Raw genomic sequence first — 18,285 nt, forward strand, 5'->3', positions numbered from 1 at the left:
ATTATCCAAAATGAGTTAAAAGTATTCATTTTGAAAAAAAAATAAGAAATATACACTGATATTTGAGAGAAAAAATGAAAAAGTCAACTAAATCGAAGAAAAACAAGTTTTCATCTTCAGGACGTGACTAATGGTATAAAATATGTTAGGTTAGGTCAAAAAATTATCCAAAATGAGTTAAAAGTATTCATTTTGAAAAAAAAATAAGAAATATACACTGATATTTGAGAGAAAAAATGAAAAAGTCAACTAAATCGAAGAAAAACAAGTTTTCATATTCAGGACGTGACTAATGGTATAAAATATGTTAGGTTAGGTCAAAAAATTATCCAAAATGAGTTAAAAGTATTCATTTAAAAAAAAAAGAAGAAATATACACTGACATTTGAGAGAAAAAATGAAAAAATCAACTAAATCGAAGAAAAACAAGTTTTCATCTTCAGGACGTGACTAATGGTATAAAATATGTTAGGTTAGGTCAAAAAATTATCCAAAATGAGTAAAAAGTATTCATTTTGAAAAAGAAAGAAGAAATATACACTGAAATTTGAGAGAAAAAATGAAAAAATCAACTAAATCGAAGAAAAACAAGTTTTCATCTTCAGGACGTGACTAATGGTATAAAATATGTTAGGTTAGGTCAAAAAATTATCCAAAATGAGTTAAAAGTATTCATTTTGAAAAAAAAATAAGAAATATACACTGATATTTGAGAGAAAAAATGAAAAAGTCAACTAAATCGAAGAAAAACAAGTTTTCATATTCAGGACGTGACTAATGGTATAAAATATGTTAGGTTAGGTCAAAAAATTATCCAAAATGAGTTAAAAGTATTCATTTAAAAAAAAAAGAAGAAATATACACTGACATTTGAGAGAAAAAATGAAAAAATCAACTAAATCGAAGAAAAACAAGTTTTCATCTTCAGGACGTGACTAATGGTATAAAATATGTTAGGTTAGGTCAAAAAATTATCCAAAATGAGTAAAAAGTATTCATTTTGAAAAAGAAAGAAGAAATATACACTGAAATTTGAGAGAAAAAATGAAAAAATCAACTAAATCGAAGAAAAACAAGTTTTCATCTTCAGGACGTGACTAATGGTATAAAATATGTTAGGTTAGGTCAAAAAATTATCCAAAATGAGTTAAAAGTATTCATTTTGAAAAAAAAATAAGAAATATACACTGATATTTGAGAGAAAAAATGAAAAAGTCAACTAAATCGAAGAAAAACAAGTTTTCATCTTCAGGACGTGACTAATGGTATAAAATATGTTAGGTTAGGTCAAAAATGACCCTAAATGAGTTGAAAGTATTCATTTTGAAAAAGAAAGAAGAAATATACACTGAAATTTGAGAGAAAAAATGAAAAAATCAACTAAATCGAAGAAAAACAAGTTTTCATATTCAGGACGTGACTAATGGTATAAAATATGTTAGGTTAGGTCAAAAAATTATCCAAAATGAGTTAAAAGTATTCATTTAAAAAAAAAAGAAGAAATATACACTGACATTTGAGAGAAAAAATGAAAAAATCAACTAAATCGAAGAAAAACAAGTTTTCATCTTCAGGACGTGACTAATGGTATAAAATATGTTAGGTTAGGTCAAAAAATTATCCAAAATGAGTAAAAAGTATTCATTTTGAAAAAGAAAGAAGAAATATACACTGAAATTTGAGAGAAAAAATGAAAAAATCAACTAAATCGAAGAAAAACAAGTTTTCATCTTCAGGACGTGACTAATGGTATAAAATATGTTAGGTTAGGTCAAAAAATTATCCAAAATGAGTTAAAAGTATTCATTTTGAAAAAGAAAGAAGAAATATACACTGGAATTTGAGAGAAAAAATGAAAAAATCAACTAAATCGAAGAAAAACAAGTTTTCATCTTCAGGACGTGACTAATGGTATAAAATATGTTAGGTTAGGTCAAAAATGACCCTAAATGAGTTGAAAGTATTCATTTTGAAAAAGAAAGAAGAAATATACACTGAAATTTGAGAGAAAAAATGAAAAAATCAACTAAATCGAAGAAAAACAAGTTTTCATCTTCAGGACGTGACTAATGGTATAAAATATGTTAGGTTAGGTCAAAAATGACCCTAAATGAGTTGAAAGTATTCATTTTGAAAAAGAAAGAAGAAATATACACTGAAATTTGAGAGAAAAAATGAAAAAATCAACTAAATCGAAGAAAAACAAGTTTTCATCTTCAGGACGTGACTAATGATATAAAATATGTTAGGTTAGGTCAAAAAATTATCCAAAACGAGTTAAAAGTATTCATTTTGAAAAAAAAATAAGAAATATACACTGATATTTGAGAGAAAAAATGAAAAAGTCAACTAAATCGAAGAAAAACAAGTTTTCATCTTCAGGACGTGACTAATGGTATAAAATATGTTAGGTTAGGTCAAAAATGACCCTAAATGAGTTGAAAGTATTCATTTTGAAAAAGAAAGAAGAAATATACACTGAAATTTGAGAGAAAAAATGAAAAAATCAACTAAATCGAAGAAAAACAAGTTTTCATCTTCAGGACGTGACTAATGGTATAAAATATGTTAGGTTAGGTCAAAAAATTATCCAAAATGAGTTAAAAGTATTCATTTTGAAAAAGAAAGAAGAAATATACACTGACATTTGAGAGAAAAAATGAAAAAATCAACTAAATCGAAGAAAAACAAGTTTTCATCTTCAGGACGTGACTAATGGTATAAAATATGTTAGGTTAGGTCAAAAAATTATCCAAAATGAGTTAAAAGTATTCATTTTGAAAAAGAAAGAAGAAATATACACTGACATTTGAGAGAAAAAATGAAAAAGTGAACTAAATTGAAGAAAAACAAGTTTTCATCTTTAGGATATGATTAATGATATAAAATATGTTAGGTTAGGTCAAAAATAACCCTAAATGAGTTGAAAGTATTTAATTTTGGATAATCGGTAGAAATATACATTGAAACCTAGAAAAAATGAAAAAGTTTCTGAATCTCTTCTATTTATTAAAAAAAGGTTTAAATGACCTACAAAACATCATGTAAAAACTCAAATAAAACCACCTAAACAAACTTTATATAAGATAAAAGCTTGTAACCTTTTTCTTCAAATATTTTGAATATTCCTTTGTTTGTTTAGTTTTTAAAAAAAATTAATTTGTTATTGACCTCAATTTGAATCAATAAAACCTCGGTATATATTCTAAATCGTCCTCTATCTGTCTATATATACAACACGCTAAGTTTTTCAAATATCTTCACCAACTTTGCTTTTTATATCCAAGTACTCACAAAATTCCAGTTATTTTCATTAATTTCCTTTTGTTTTAACCAAATTTTGTATAATAGTTTCCGTGTAAATTCGTATTTTCTATTTATTTGGTGAACAGAACGAATAGAATAGATCAGATTCCTGTTTGTTTACATTTAAAATAATATAAATTCGTTTTTTTTTACAAGCTAGAGTATAAGCTCCTTTTTATTTAAATCTGTTCTACCTACTCGTTCCTTCTTCAGTAATTCCATATGTGTTCCCGTTCCCCTTCTTTTTTCCGCAGTTCTACCGCTTCCAGGTTGAGAGTTTAACAAAGAATTCAACCTGAACACCACAACAAACCAAAAAATACAACTCCAACATCTGGGAATCCAGTTGAGGACTGGAACCACCCCGTATTTCCATAGATAAGTCCTAGACTTATCTTTGATATATATGTCCGAGCTGTTTTAAATTATAACTGCAGTTGATGGGATTTGTTACTGAAATTTTATTGCTATAGCAATCAATATAAACTTGGATAGGGGATAGTTTTAGTTTTTATTAATCTAATTCACAAGGTGTTTCCAGATTTTCCTCAGACCAAATACCATTTCCTGAGGAACAGTTTCCAGCCGTGAGGTTACAAAGTTACAGCTCGATCACCCTCGAATATTCGAGAAACCAAACGCACGTAATTTTTTATGCAAACGAGGTGCTTGATCTCATTTCAATTCATAGTACAAATACGATTATTTTTGAGGATTAAAAAGATTGAACATGGGAGGAAAATACTTCAAATAAATTTCATTTTGATAAATATTCGTCGGTTAAGAACTGGAAACTATTTAAAACGATTCATTTGTCTACGCATTTACGTTTTTATTGTAATCAAACAGAAAATTGCCATCTTATTTAAATATATTTGGCCTTCAAAGTCTTAATTTTTCAAATTATAGCGATGTAGTAACTTCAAAACTATTTCAAATTGTCTTTGTGTAATTTGCGAGAAAGAACTGAAGTTAGATTGAACTATCGATATTGAGAAACTCGTGCTCAACGATGAAAGAATTTTTCTTTATAATGGTATGTTTTCTTACCTAGGATTTACTGAAATTCCGAAAATCTTTACTCAGAAGAGTTTGGAAAGGTAAAAAGTGAAAGGAACTTATAGATTGTTCGTTAATTCGATCGCTCTGGTCTCTTGGTCCTTTTTCGTGAATCCCTGATCCTGTCGTCACTAGTTAGAGATGTTACAAGTTCATAATGCTGTATGGTGTAGAAATTTCAAGGTCCCGAATTTCACTTCCGACACAATACGAAACTGTTCGCTTCCGAAACCTGTACGTATCCTACTGACTGCGCCAATTGAGTATTAAATATTCGAATATGGATTTTTGAAAACAAAATTTGTTCAAGCAACGTCAGAACATGAATTATTGAAAGAATTCTAGTCCAAAAACTTTCAATATTGTCCCGACTATGGTCTAAACTGTATAAAAAAATATTAAATTCAACTGTGAATAAAATATCAGTAGCTTTATTTTCCCCCGACTAAAATTTCAAACTCTAATGAGAAAATGGTAACCGGTAATTTATTTTAAATCTGTAATTGGGGTACCTGTCGCCTCTTCCTTCCTAGATAAATTAAACTGGCTTCTGTCACGCAACTTTCGGAATTAGGTTTTATCCAGGGATGTTTCAAGCAATTATTTCTTACACTTTATGTAGTATAAAATGGAAACTCAGATTAAAGAAGAATTTAATAACGCGGAAGTGAAAATTAAAACGCAAAGACAATTATTGAAGGATAGTTGTTCTAATTCCAATATGCAGCATTTTGTTTGAAAAGAATAAGGAGCTAGAAGGTTACGCTGAAAAATAAATATATTTTTTTCCATACCTGAAAATTTCTTTTGTGAAATGAATCTTAAGAATATCTTTAGGAAATGTAAGCAGGCAAGAGGATGGTTTGGTGTGTTGATTACTATAATGTTGCAATCGGTTAGAAAAGGAAACTCAAGGAACAACAGTTGACGAAGAAACACTTGAAGAAGGTGAAGTGATTGGTAAATGAGTTATGAAGATTGGTTATCTAGCAGATATGGTAATTCTTCTAGATTTAGTTACATTACTCATTTTTACAGTTCATTATCAGGATAATCCAAGATGGATTTTGTAAGCATGAAATGTTTATATTACAAATTTCACTTTTATTAAAGTTTGTATGTCCTCAACCGATCCTGGTGAAATCTACAGTACTGATTAAAAAAGCTCCTTTTCTTTTTTTCTTTCTTTTGGTCCCTTTGTTTAATACATATATTTTACTACTTTAATCAGTGAATGATTGTTAGGCGTCTACTTAAATTTTTGTTCTTTTCATTAGGACAGTGCCTCCTTTGTCTTCCTAGTTCTGACAGGGAAAGGAAAGGATTACGATTATATTGTCTTTTTTTTTGTTTTCCTTGAATAAAGAAATCTCTTTATCAATCCTTATGAATATGATGGCGGAAAGAATTTTAAATTATGATTTGTAATCTGATGTGTACGAGGATTTCCAACCCACAGTTGGACCAAATCGGTTTAATGACGTACTTTGTACCCAAAATAGCAAATAAAAATTAAAGAAGAAGAACGTGGAATCTGAAAGAAGCGGCTGAGATCACATGAGAAGGAATCAAACATAAAACAAAAGATAAAGAGGCATGAAGAAAAAAGTATATGTCATAATCAAGCTAAAACATTCTTAGTGACAATTTAATGTAACTTTACTTTATTTTCGTTTCTTAAGATTCACATAAATTTAAAAATAGTTTAGAATTCGATTTTTTTGAAATTGTACGGGGCTTTTTATTAGAGCATCTATTTTAATTAAATGAATGTTTGTGAACTTTTCATCAAGGGAAGGAAAAATGAAAATCAGCTGTCAAATTACCGGTAAAATATTTCATACTAAGTCATTAATCAATTAGTTGAGTACTTGAAATCTCCAACCTTAATTATCACGGTTATTTTTCATAGACGTAACAAAAATTTATGAATATCCTCTACATAGTATAAAACAAAGTCTATTTTCGGAAACAAAGCATTTTGAATCAGCTTTCATCACCATTTCTTACTTGAGGTACTTAAATTTCGTGATATGGCAACACCGATGTGAATATGTCAAATTTGACGTTTGACATTTTTAATGGTGAACGTACTCAGAACGTTTTGTATTTTCAAATTCAAATTACACTAAACTAGGTATACTTAAGTAAGAATCCATCAATAAATTGATCCCCCCTTTTCTCGTTCTCAATGGAATCACACAATGTTTCTTAAGCTAGAATTAACACCTCTTCCGACGCAAACTTAAATCCTTCTAATTCTGATCAATTTCCAAATAACAACACAAGAAAAAATACCAAAAGACCGTATCATTAAGCTAATATTACCTAAAAAGAGTTATTGGTGGACTCACTGGGCACTGTCCGGTGGATTACCATATGAAAACATTAAAGGATAGCTCTTATCATTTCAGCAATTTCAGGACAAAATTCCACCATCCATCCGTGCATGGCACACAAGCTTCATGAGCTCCGGATCAGTATTGCATAAAAGTGGAGCCTGACGACCAAACACAAGTCCAGAAAATGTGGAGCGAATACGGCAAACATCTTCAATTCGCCAGGCTTTAAGGCAACTCCAAATGCCTACAACCACAATCCACAGGGTTCTTCATAAACAGTTGCGTCTGTATGCCTATAAGGTAGAGTTGCTGCAGGCGCTGTTACCAACAGATCGACCAAAACGTGTGGAATTTACCGTAGACATGTTACAATGAGCATGATGAATATTTCTTGAAAAAGGTGTGTTTCAGTTATGAGGCCACGTTCCATGTGTCTGGTACAATAAACCGCTACAACGTACGAATTTGGGGCTCTAAAACCCCACATGTAGTAGTCGAGCTCCAACGAAATAACCCAAAGATTAATGTGTGGGGTAGGCTTATGCACAACAAAATTATTGATCCTTTCTTCTTCATAGAAGCCACAGTTACTGGCTGCGTGTGCCTGGATTTGCTTCAAAACTTTGCTCTTCCTTAGTAAGAAGTATAACAGCCCAATGTTCACTTCCAATAGGATGGCGCACCACCAGACTGGTTGACAGCAGTTCGGGAACACCTCAACGAAACTTTTCCCAACCGATGGATTGGACGGGATGGCCCAAACATTGATGACTTGAAACGCTGTATTACCCAAGCTTTTAGTACAATCACAGGCGACATGTTACAACTTGTAATTGATTACAGACTGGAATTGCTTAGGGCCACCAATGGTGCGCATGTTGGAGTGTACTAAAAAATGTATTAGTTGTAGTAATACATGCGAAAGACAGAATATAAATATCTTGTTATGAATTTTTGAAGTTGTAAAGATAATTTTGGAACATTCTGTATATCTACGAGTAAGTTTTGACTTTGCTACGCTTATGTCTATCTCATCAGTCAAAAAGGTTCGTCGCATTTTATTGTATTATCGACTGGCACATTTTTCAGTATGACTGACGAGGATGGCGACGTTTCTGACCGTCGCCTGAGAATTAATCTATCTTGTGGATTAAAAGTTTTTCTACACTCATTAATTGACAAATATCTAGATGACTAATCAGTTAGAAACTTTCTTCGCTGTACACACTATTTTGTTTTTTGAGTTACAGTCCTTCAAACACATTTCTATAGAAGGTTTCATCAACTTATCGTAGCTTTTTTTTAGATATATTTGATTCCACTAAAATCTACTATCCAAGATAATTTATAATAAAGATAATATTTTTTTTCTCTTTCAAGTGAATTTAAAGTTCTCGTAGATACGATTATCTAGAGCCAATGGATTACCATTCCCAAATCAGAGCTTCAATGAGATCTTCACAATTTATTGATATTTGTTATTCATCGTTTCCGATATGTCCAAATACGTTCAGATGGTTGTTTCCTTATGCTCTAGGAGCTATTTCTATTGACTTCCACGACCACTACACCAACACTCTCTAGTACACTGTCTGACGCGCGTTTCGATACCAAGTTATCATCTTCAGAAACTGAAGATTTACCTTGAATCTTGTGGACTGGCCCTCAACATGTTTGTAGCATGATTGTCCAATATGTTTTCTATGAACAGTTGTGCAACTAGTCAAAGAAAACGGTTTTAAGTTTGGGATAAATTACATAGATTTTTGAACGCCTCACTAATTTATTCATCAAAAATGTTGTATAGAACGTCTTCACAACTATTGAATAATAACTTAATTGCAACAAACAATTATAGACTATTCACATTTGTCGACCGGTCTAATTTTTTTTTAACATAAATCTCATCTGATCTGTTCATGGTGAGTGAATACGAAAATTATAATTGTGTTCGATTGGATGAGATGAAAATAATTGTTTATTGAACACTTATTGTAGTTAGATTGCAAGCAGTCGACCAAAAAATTAATTATTGTCATCAGCAATTGGATACAGTAATCGATCTGACGGTTTCGAATATCGTTCATTTTCAATTTGAGAGGCCCAATTAAAAATATTGATAATTTGATCAAGTTTCAAACATATCTACATAAATTGATTCTACAGCGCTTTTGATAGTTATTCTAATTGATAACGATCGGCATCAACACAAACAAACACTGCAAACAACATTCGTCTTTAATATAAATTCTTAACCTTTTGGTCATATATTTTTGTTTTTTTGGTACTCTTCAACACTTCAAATCCAAGAGGAAAAGTTACGATGAATCATATCTGGCTAATACGGTAGCTAAACTATATGTTTGGCCAAAACTCAATGTAGTAATCCCGTCATCGCTGTTCGCGTGATTAACAAGTGTTTGGATTTCTTAGTACCGAGAGTCAATGCGTGATAACACTTCTTTATCTGGTTCAAAACATAGACAAATACAAGTAAAATAAATCCCTGGAATTCCCAGCTTAGAGTACAGCACGTCTTTTTCGAATTTCCAAGATTTGAGATATACCTACATGACCTGGAAGTCACGCTTTATCAAATCTTGAGACCTTGATCTTAGCTCTGGAGACGAATGAAACTTCACCACAAACGTCCTCCAGGACCTGGAATCCGAAGAACAAAGTAGGACATATCATAACTAGGCTATGGAATAGCACGTCCACTACAATGTTGCAGAGATTGAGATGTGCCCAGTCTTCCTCATCCGATACAAAGAGACTTTATGTATCAAGGTCGAATCTCTGCAGAAGATGACCAGGTGGTGCCGAAAGAAGAAGACGAACGGATAATACTGTAGGAAAAATACAATCTGCCGATGTAATATGAATACAGCGACGAAGTAGAGAAACAAGAAGGGTTCAACTTGTCATCCTGAGCCTCCAATCAACCAGTTTCGATTGAGGGACTAAAGGGAAAGTTTTCAAGAAGAAAAAAGCAAATTTGCTAATGTTTTTCGGTGGTTTCCGCGTGGAAATAAAGACTCAAAGGAGACATAAGTTGAGTGGGCTATCAAACATGCGAACTGCAGCTGTATGTTAAAATATATTTAGTATAGAATGTTTCGACTGCACAGAAACGTTTTTGTGTGAACTGATGTGTGGAAGCTCGCATTGTCGTGGTGGAGAATGATTCATCTTCTGCAATTGGGAAAGAGATGCTGGTGTACCAGTCAAAATTGACCATTCTACGTTGATCTAATGGAACAGTCCTAAAAAGCCGAGACCAGCTTTTTGTTGGATTTAGTTCGTCTTGAAATACAGTCGATTGTTGTTTAGTTTCAGGTTCATATGTATTGATCCATGATTCGTCGCCTTTCACGATGTTTTCAGCATTTCTTTTCACCAATGGATACCGAGTTTATTTAAGCGATTGTCAAATTATACGGTATCCAAAGCGAAAAAAATCTTGCGACATCAATTTATGCACAGCATCGATGTTTTCTGGTACAACAACTCATTTTGGACGACGTTTACGAAATTCATCCTGTAGCGAATTGTGACCGCAATCGAATCACCAAAAGTCGAAGCGATCGGCAAACTGGTGTTGGTTTAATCCACGTCGAAAGATGAATGTTTCAAGTATCTGTAAACAACTCAAATAACACTCGAATGACAACAAGTTTTTGATAGCAATGTCAATGTTGCCACATCTCAAAATTTGAGTAGAAACCCTCGTATAGTCGCATTTGAAAGAAAATAATTCCATCGTATTGAAAAATTTAGTTCAAAAGATATTTTCTAGTGTACTAACGGCAAGCCAATGTTAGAAAATGACGCGGACGAACTACTTTTTTTTTTCGACTCCTTTGTTATACCGTCGCGTTGTCGAGCACTCTCGAAAATTTTCGTAATAATCTGAAAGCATGTGCTTGGATTTCGCGAACTATCTACATCTCAAATGATGTTTGGAACATAAAAATCTGCATTCTACTCTATTTCATGTTAATGAGGAAGAAGTCAAGAAAAGAATTTTTCGTTTTATGTTTTCGTTTTATTTTTGTAACATGCTGAAATGACTGAATCTACTTCATAAATATTAAACGAGGTACTACGAGTGTCATACTATAGTTTGGTATTTTAACGACTTCTAGCGACCCACATCAATTTCGCAGAAATTACACAGAGCAATACATACTTCTACCATATATGTAGAGTTCATCCTCTTCTTTATTAATTTACAGGATTATTTGTGAAATTCATTTAATGTCAATCAAAGCTTCCAGAAAAGAAATAACTTCATCAACTAAGACCCAGCAGCATCTACGAGGATGGTCGTAGAAATTAGAGAAACTGCTGAAGTTGCTGGAGAATTTAATTTATTTAAACCCTATACACACAGTTATAATAACTCACTTATTACTGACACTTAACTAACTTAAATAATTTATTTAAATTCTTCGATTACTTTCTGTTCTGTTCACCACGACTATTTATTATAAACTAACTAAACAGCGCTACATAAACTCCTTATATATCCCAAAATAATTCTAAAAATATAATATAAAATGGAGAAAAAAATTATTCAAAAGAAACAATGTAAATAAACCGCCTGTTATAATAAAAAGTTATATAAAAAGCAAACATCGAAGGCGGCGCATCCGTCGAATTATAGAATTCCCTTATTATGAATTAATTCCAATCAAAATATCCAGAAAATGAATAACCACATCAACTGAAGAAATATTGGTTCTTATTTTGATCTATTTAAAAAGTGTACTGTATCTTAAGCTCAACTTATATATTGTGAAGAAAATAATTAAAATTAAATATAAAAATAAAATGGAAGATTTTGACGAAAATAAGAAGTGCGATGAAACAAAAATATTTTTAAACCTAATTTATGTTTGATGCGCGTGAAGAGGGTTTAAATAATAACAAAAATATAAACTGAAAGACATTTATTAACTAATATTCTCCATTCTTTTCTCCAACACTTAGGTATCTTTTTAATGTCTTGTCATTGTCTCTGAATGATTTCTAAGACGGTTATTAGAAATCCAATCAAAAACAACTGTTGTATGTATATTCTCAATAGTGTAATCTCGAGAATTGTTTTTAATATACCGAATAATGAGAAACGGATTGTAATATTCGTACAAACGTTAAAATAATTAAAATAAAATTTAATGATGTTATTTTCGATTTTTTAACATAATAATAGTATTGAGAGACATCTGTATTATCGAGAAATTATTCAAATCATTAACGTTAAACAACAAACAAAAAGATATCAAAAGTCCTCAGTGCTTGCTGTAACAGATTAGTCGATTTTTTTTATTTTTGTGTTGGAATATGAATAAAACAAATACATACGAGGATGGTGCCAGAAGTACTTGACCAAAGAAAACACAAAAATTTTGGAAAAAAAATATATTAACTGGTAAGCTCCTCAAAATAGCCACAGCCGGCATCATTAATGGAAAATCTTTAACCACCGAGCCATTTTCTCAAGTCTGGGAACAGGAAATAATCCGAGTGCGCTAAATCTGGCGAATAGGGTGCATTAATTCATTAATTTTGGCCATTGAAATAACGGATTTTTGAGCTGGTGCATTATCTTGATGAAACAATACTTTCTTCTTAGCCAAATGCGGCCATTTTTGTTTGATTTCCTTGTTAAAACGTTGCAATAAGTTCGCCGTTGATAGTTTTTCCTTTTTCAAGATGGTCAATGAAAATTATTCCACGCGCATCCCAGAAAACCGACACCATGACCTTGTCTGCAGATGGAACGGTCTTTGTCTGATTTGGAGCGGGTCCTTCCTTTTCAGTCCATTGTTTCGATTGTTCTTTTGATTCAGGTGTGAAGTGATGGACCCAAGTTTCATCCACGATTAAGAAATATTACAAAACATTCGATGGAAACATCTTCACGACGTTGTTTTTGTTTCATTGAAAGCAAACGTCCCATCTTGCGCACAGCTTTTTTGTGACCAAATTTTCAGTTAATATGTGATGTACAGCACTTTCTAAAATGCCTAGGATGTCTGCTAGCTCGCGTACTTTTAGTCGATGATCATCCAGTACCATCTTACTAGATAAAGATGTAGCAATCTCACCCAGACTAGAATCTAGTTCCGCTTTAATTTTGATTGACCAATTTTCACAAATTCACTGAAGAGGTCAACTATTGATGGCTGCCAAGCAAATACTGAACAATTAGGCGTCATCAAACTTACAAATATATATGCTGACACCTCTAGATCAGGTCAGGTACTTCTGGGATCTAGGATCATCCTCTTAAAAGAAAATCCTCTTCAAAAAACTTTTTGTATTGGATAGTTCAAATAAAATTGTTTGTATCTACTCCTATTAACCCATTAATATCCAAGGAGTCGTTAATGACCCCCAAACTCAATAAATCTATGAATGCAAACGACGAGGTTCAGTTCCTTGGAAAATTTGATTAAGTCAGGTTTCTACGTTGTTTTTAATTTTAGACATTATTCCAAATTCTCACCAATAAGACCACTCCTCAGTTTACTAGATAATGTTCATGCTTGAAAAAGATTGTTTACAAAGATTGTTTTAGCTGAATACTTTTCCATACGTTGAAAATGATCATATCTTTGTTTTTCATGACTAAGCAATTTCTTCATAGTAATTTTAGCTTGAGTACCAAACCTGGTTATGTAGTTCATTCCGTTTTATTAATTTTTGATTTTTTATATTCAAATGAATGTTTTTTTTTGGTATTTCATGGTTTGTTAGTTATAATTTTTCATCGTATTGATGATCTTTCAATCTATTGTCTAGATATCGAGATGTCTGTCCTATATAAATAACATTACAATCCTCACGAGGTATTTGAAATATAATACTAGTTATTTTATTTCTTTTTGGGGGGTTTCAGATATTGGTTTAGTGAAATATTTCGATAATCTATGACCTTTAAGGCTTAAACCAATATCTCATTTATTAAAATATATCGATAGTTGTTGGGAAAGTCATTGTACATTATGGTAAGGAAAAATGTTTAATATTTTGGTGTTTAGTTCAGTAATGGTTTATACTTTTATTGATTTAGATGTTTTCGCCTTTTTGGATAGCTGGGCATCTAAATTCAGGATCTAATATTTGATTAGCACACTTTTTTAACATTCCTTTTAAGTTTATTGGCCGTAATTCATCTTCATTCGACAATACACTCGTGGTCAAAAATAACGCACCACCCCGATTTCTGGAAATATTTTCTTTCTTTTTTTCAATCATTCTGATGCAATAATAAGAAATGTTTAGTAATTTTGAGTGACTTTTAATGAGTAAAAAAATAAAAACAGTGCAATAAATCCAAGTTTTCTTAAAAATAAAACTTGAATTCTTAACAATAATGTTTCTTTTTTTAAAACGCTTTCAATTAGGTGCTGTATCACTTCTAGAGGTATGTTCTCCCATTCTTCTAATGCCGCTTGCTCAAGCTCATCTAAATTTTGAGGAGATGGATTTCGACGACAAATGCGGCGGTTTAAAATGTCTCAGTCATACTTGATAGGATTCAAATCTGGACTTCTTGGTGGCCAGTCCGGGGTATGAATTCCTACTTCGTTTAGGTAATTCAGAACATCTGCTCCAACGTGTGGTCTAGCATTGAACGAAAATCATCACCAATAAATGGCCCAAAAGGAACGACGATTTTCATTAAGGGCGGATCTAGGAAGAGAGACTAATTCTGTGCGGGCATCAAAACAAAACATGATAGATCCTCCTTGGGACGGCTCCCTGGGAATGATACAAGGCTGCGCAAATCTTTCTCCTCGCCGTCTTCGAGTTTGATTACGTCCATCTGGACCTCTTATACTGATTCTGGTCTTATCAGTAAATAAATCTTGGCACCAATTTTCAAAATTCCAATCTAAATGTTGCCTCGCAAATGTTGGTCTAGCAACATGATGATGCTTGGTTAGCAAAGGTGCCTGAAGAGCTCTTCTACTGTGTAGACCAGTTTTCTGAGATTTCTTGATGAATTTAATTGCAATTCGAGTTAAAACTGAAGGACGTCCTTGTTCAGGCCTCCTAGAATGTGAACCGGTCTCTCGAAATGTTTGCATCAATCTGCCAATTGTTGTGTGGTGTACGCCAAACAGATTTGCCACTTCACTATAACTTCAACTACTATTAAGATTGGTAGAACAATAGAAGTAAATAAATATTAAAATTTTAAAAAACTACAAACAGTTATTTGCCGATAAGAAATTTTGCTACATTTTATCGCAAACATTTAAAATACTGTTTTTGATAAAAAAAAAAACAAGAAACCCAAAAGATTTTAGGTTTTTATATTGATATAAAGGGTGGTGCGCTATTTATGGCCACGAGTTTATATTATTTTATGATTGTATTAAAAAAATTCCCAGATATTTAACAAAGTTTCTCGGTCTCCCGTACGCCCGATAAAAAAGAACTTCCCGTCAACAACTCCTTTCATATTAATCCAAAAAATGCCGCTTTTCCATCGACTCTTGATGACTCACATACTAGTGAGTATAAAATGAAAGGCTTCGCCGTACAAATAGACGCGAGAAGCTGGAAACAAACAACGCCGCCGTCTCGTCCTCATCGTCACGAGTTGTAGTCGAAAAGAAAAGAAATAATGACTGCGGAAGGGCATATGTGAAGTGACGTGTGTGTAGGCTCCTCCCTGAATAAGGGAAAAGTATAATAAACTTAAAGCACGAGATATACCCTACGTTTAATTACTCGAGTAGAAACAATAGAAAATAATGGAAGAACGAACTCGTTGGTTGGATGAAATCGATGCGGAATGCCGACATCGACCAATGGCAGGCGTTTTTTCTTTCAAGAGTACTTCCGGATCAAGTGCGTATGTGATCTTGGGTAACAAGAGACGGTTTGTAATGGGGCACCATGCTGGAATCATAGTCGACTTGGCGTTTTCGACGTCATTGGATGATACCGTATATTAAATGACGAGAAACCGAAGTGTTGTCGATCGAGTGAAATGTACAGGACCTTACTAGCTATATATACATAAATTTATCATTATCCAAACTAAAAATAATATTAGAAGTTACAGAAACATTAAATGAGGGCCATTTGGTAGTTATTTTAGAAATCTTAGTTCGGTTTTACCTAATTTCATAACCGATTGCTTAAATAAACGTAAAGTTTTTATAAACGTTTTACAAAAAAAAGAGACCCTCCACCTAAATCTGTCGTTTTATCGGTTTATTGCAAATTGTGTAGTATTAGCTTTGTTCAAGAGTCAAATTCCGAATCAGTTCAGGGACCGATCGCATGCGCACTTTCAAATTTATTCTTCTCAGTCTCTGGACATTTAATCGTATGTTGTAACCTCCACGCGCTTTTCCTATTTTTATTTTCCTTGGCGATTCTTCCACTTCCTCTCACGTTATTTCCCCTCTTGTACTTCTATAGCCGTATCCTTTCGTCCTCTAATTCTTCTTCTCTTGTCAAGTTCCTCTTCCAGAGACTACGTTTATATTGATTCTTCTTCTTATTTTGTTTCTTCTTCCTATTATTCTGATTTTGTTCCAAAAACTTCTTCAATCGACTTATAGTCAATAGTTATTTGCTAATTCTTCTCCAAATTGTTTCCATTTTTCCTTCTTTAATATCTTTCTTCAGTTTGTTTCTTATAGTTTTACTTAGTTTACTTTATTTTCTTCGCTTCTATTCTCAATATAATTCTCCTATGTGATTTTCTTCTTTTTAACCATTTCCTTTACTTCTTTTGTGCCCCATCTGGTTTTGTGTTGCTTTCTTTCCATCTTTCTTCTCCCGCAAAGTTTCTCCGTTGTTACACAAAGATTTCAACAAATATTTTGTATATAACAAACATTTTTATCCAATTAAAAAATGTTTGGAAATAAGTGAATTCAACTACAACGGAATCTGATTCAGAACCTCGTTTTAATGACAAATAAACAACAAATCCGTAGAAAAAATTCCGTGTACAACACGTGAGTAATTTGTACCAATAAAGTTTTTATTGAAATTTGTACATTTTCAATTTAATTCGAGTTTCAATCCTCAATGATTATCCTTTGTAGGGATATAATTTATACAGAATACTATACTGATAACTGTATTTCAAGTTGAGGGTTTTCAGTCTCTTCGGCGTGTAGGATTACCAAAGACATGACAAACAATTGTACACGATCACAGAGTTATAATCATGTTATTTTACAAAGAACAACTCAATTTTTAGACGGTGTAAAGTTTCGTCTTGTTCAATATCTTCAGTTTTTTTTTGTAATCATTGTATTTGGATTTGATTTCTGTAATCCTATATTTAAAAAAGTAAAATGGATACTTGTCTTATCAAGAATAATTTTTTATGAGATAAATATACTTTTTAGGGAACAGAAGATTCTGCAATAACTTATAATATACAGTTTCTTTTGAACTGATTTACATTGGGTAAAAATTTCTCTATTTTTTTACATAACACTAATTTTAAATACACTATTCACTAATTTATATTTAGTACTAGCGATTTTAGTTATCGTTTCTCGCATCTATCTCAAAAAAACTATCTTATAACTTTTTTTAATGGAAAATATTTATTAACGTAAAGAAATTTTATTATTAAATGTTTTTTTTTTGCTATTTTTTTAATGCAGCTTGAGTTGATGTGAACACAAGGTCAAAAACTGTGTCCTATAAAACAAAGAAGTTCAAATAATGAGGCCTTTCGATGCTATTACCAAACAGAGTTGCAGATTGGAAAAAAATTAAAACGAATAATAGTATCGGTTAAGGCTCCGGCTGACTGAGAGCTGGCAACCATTTCAACTTCAAATCGTGACATCATTTTCTTTCAAATGATTTAAAAAAACATATAGTTGGAAGTTACAGCTGAATTATAGGTAATTGCGACTAATTTTTCATAGGCATTCTATAGATAAACCATTGCTTACTTTCTTACATTCATTTAAAGAGAAGTTTCATCAAAATAACGGATACTAGATAACCTAACCCGACGATGGTTGCTACACTGATGTGAATATGTCAAATGTGACACTTAATATGTCAAATGTGACACTTAATATGTCAAATGTGACACTTAATATGTCAAATCTGACGCTTCTATCGCTGTTCGCGCACGAAGTAATTCGAAGCAAAGGTCAGACGATTTTTCGGTATAAGCGGACATGTCCTTGTCCATTCCTCTAGAGTAACGTAAAACGGTTAATTCTGAATGGTTTACCAGCAATTTTTTGCCGGAAGTGTTCGAAAAAATTAGGGAAACCAATGGCAAACCACGAATCGATCTCCATCCAGACGATGCGAGATATCACACGTTTTTGAACGGTCAAAACATCGAATTTATGGATGATTTACCTAAGACCTTGACCTGTACCCGATGATTTCTTCTTATTCCTTCAGATCCAAAATAAATTGGGAAGTTTGCAAGGTTTTTCTACGCCTGAAGAACGCATCAACGTTCAAATTACATGTTTTAGAGGTACCGCAATCGAAATGGAAAAAATTTTTCGAAATTCTATGTTCATTGATTCTCTACTGTGGTTGTAAGTAT

This window comes from Diorhabda carinulata, chromosome 4, assembly GCF_026250575.1.
Source record: "Diorhabda carinulata isolate Delta chromosome 4, icDioCari1.1, whole genome shotgun sequence".
NCBI classification, from domain to species: Eukaryota; Metazoa; Arthropoda; class Insecta; order Coleoptera; family Chrysomelidae; genus Diorhabda; species Diorhabda carinulata.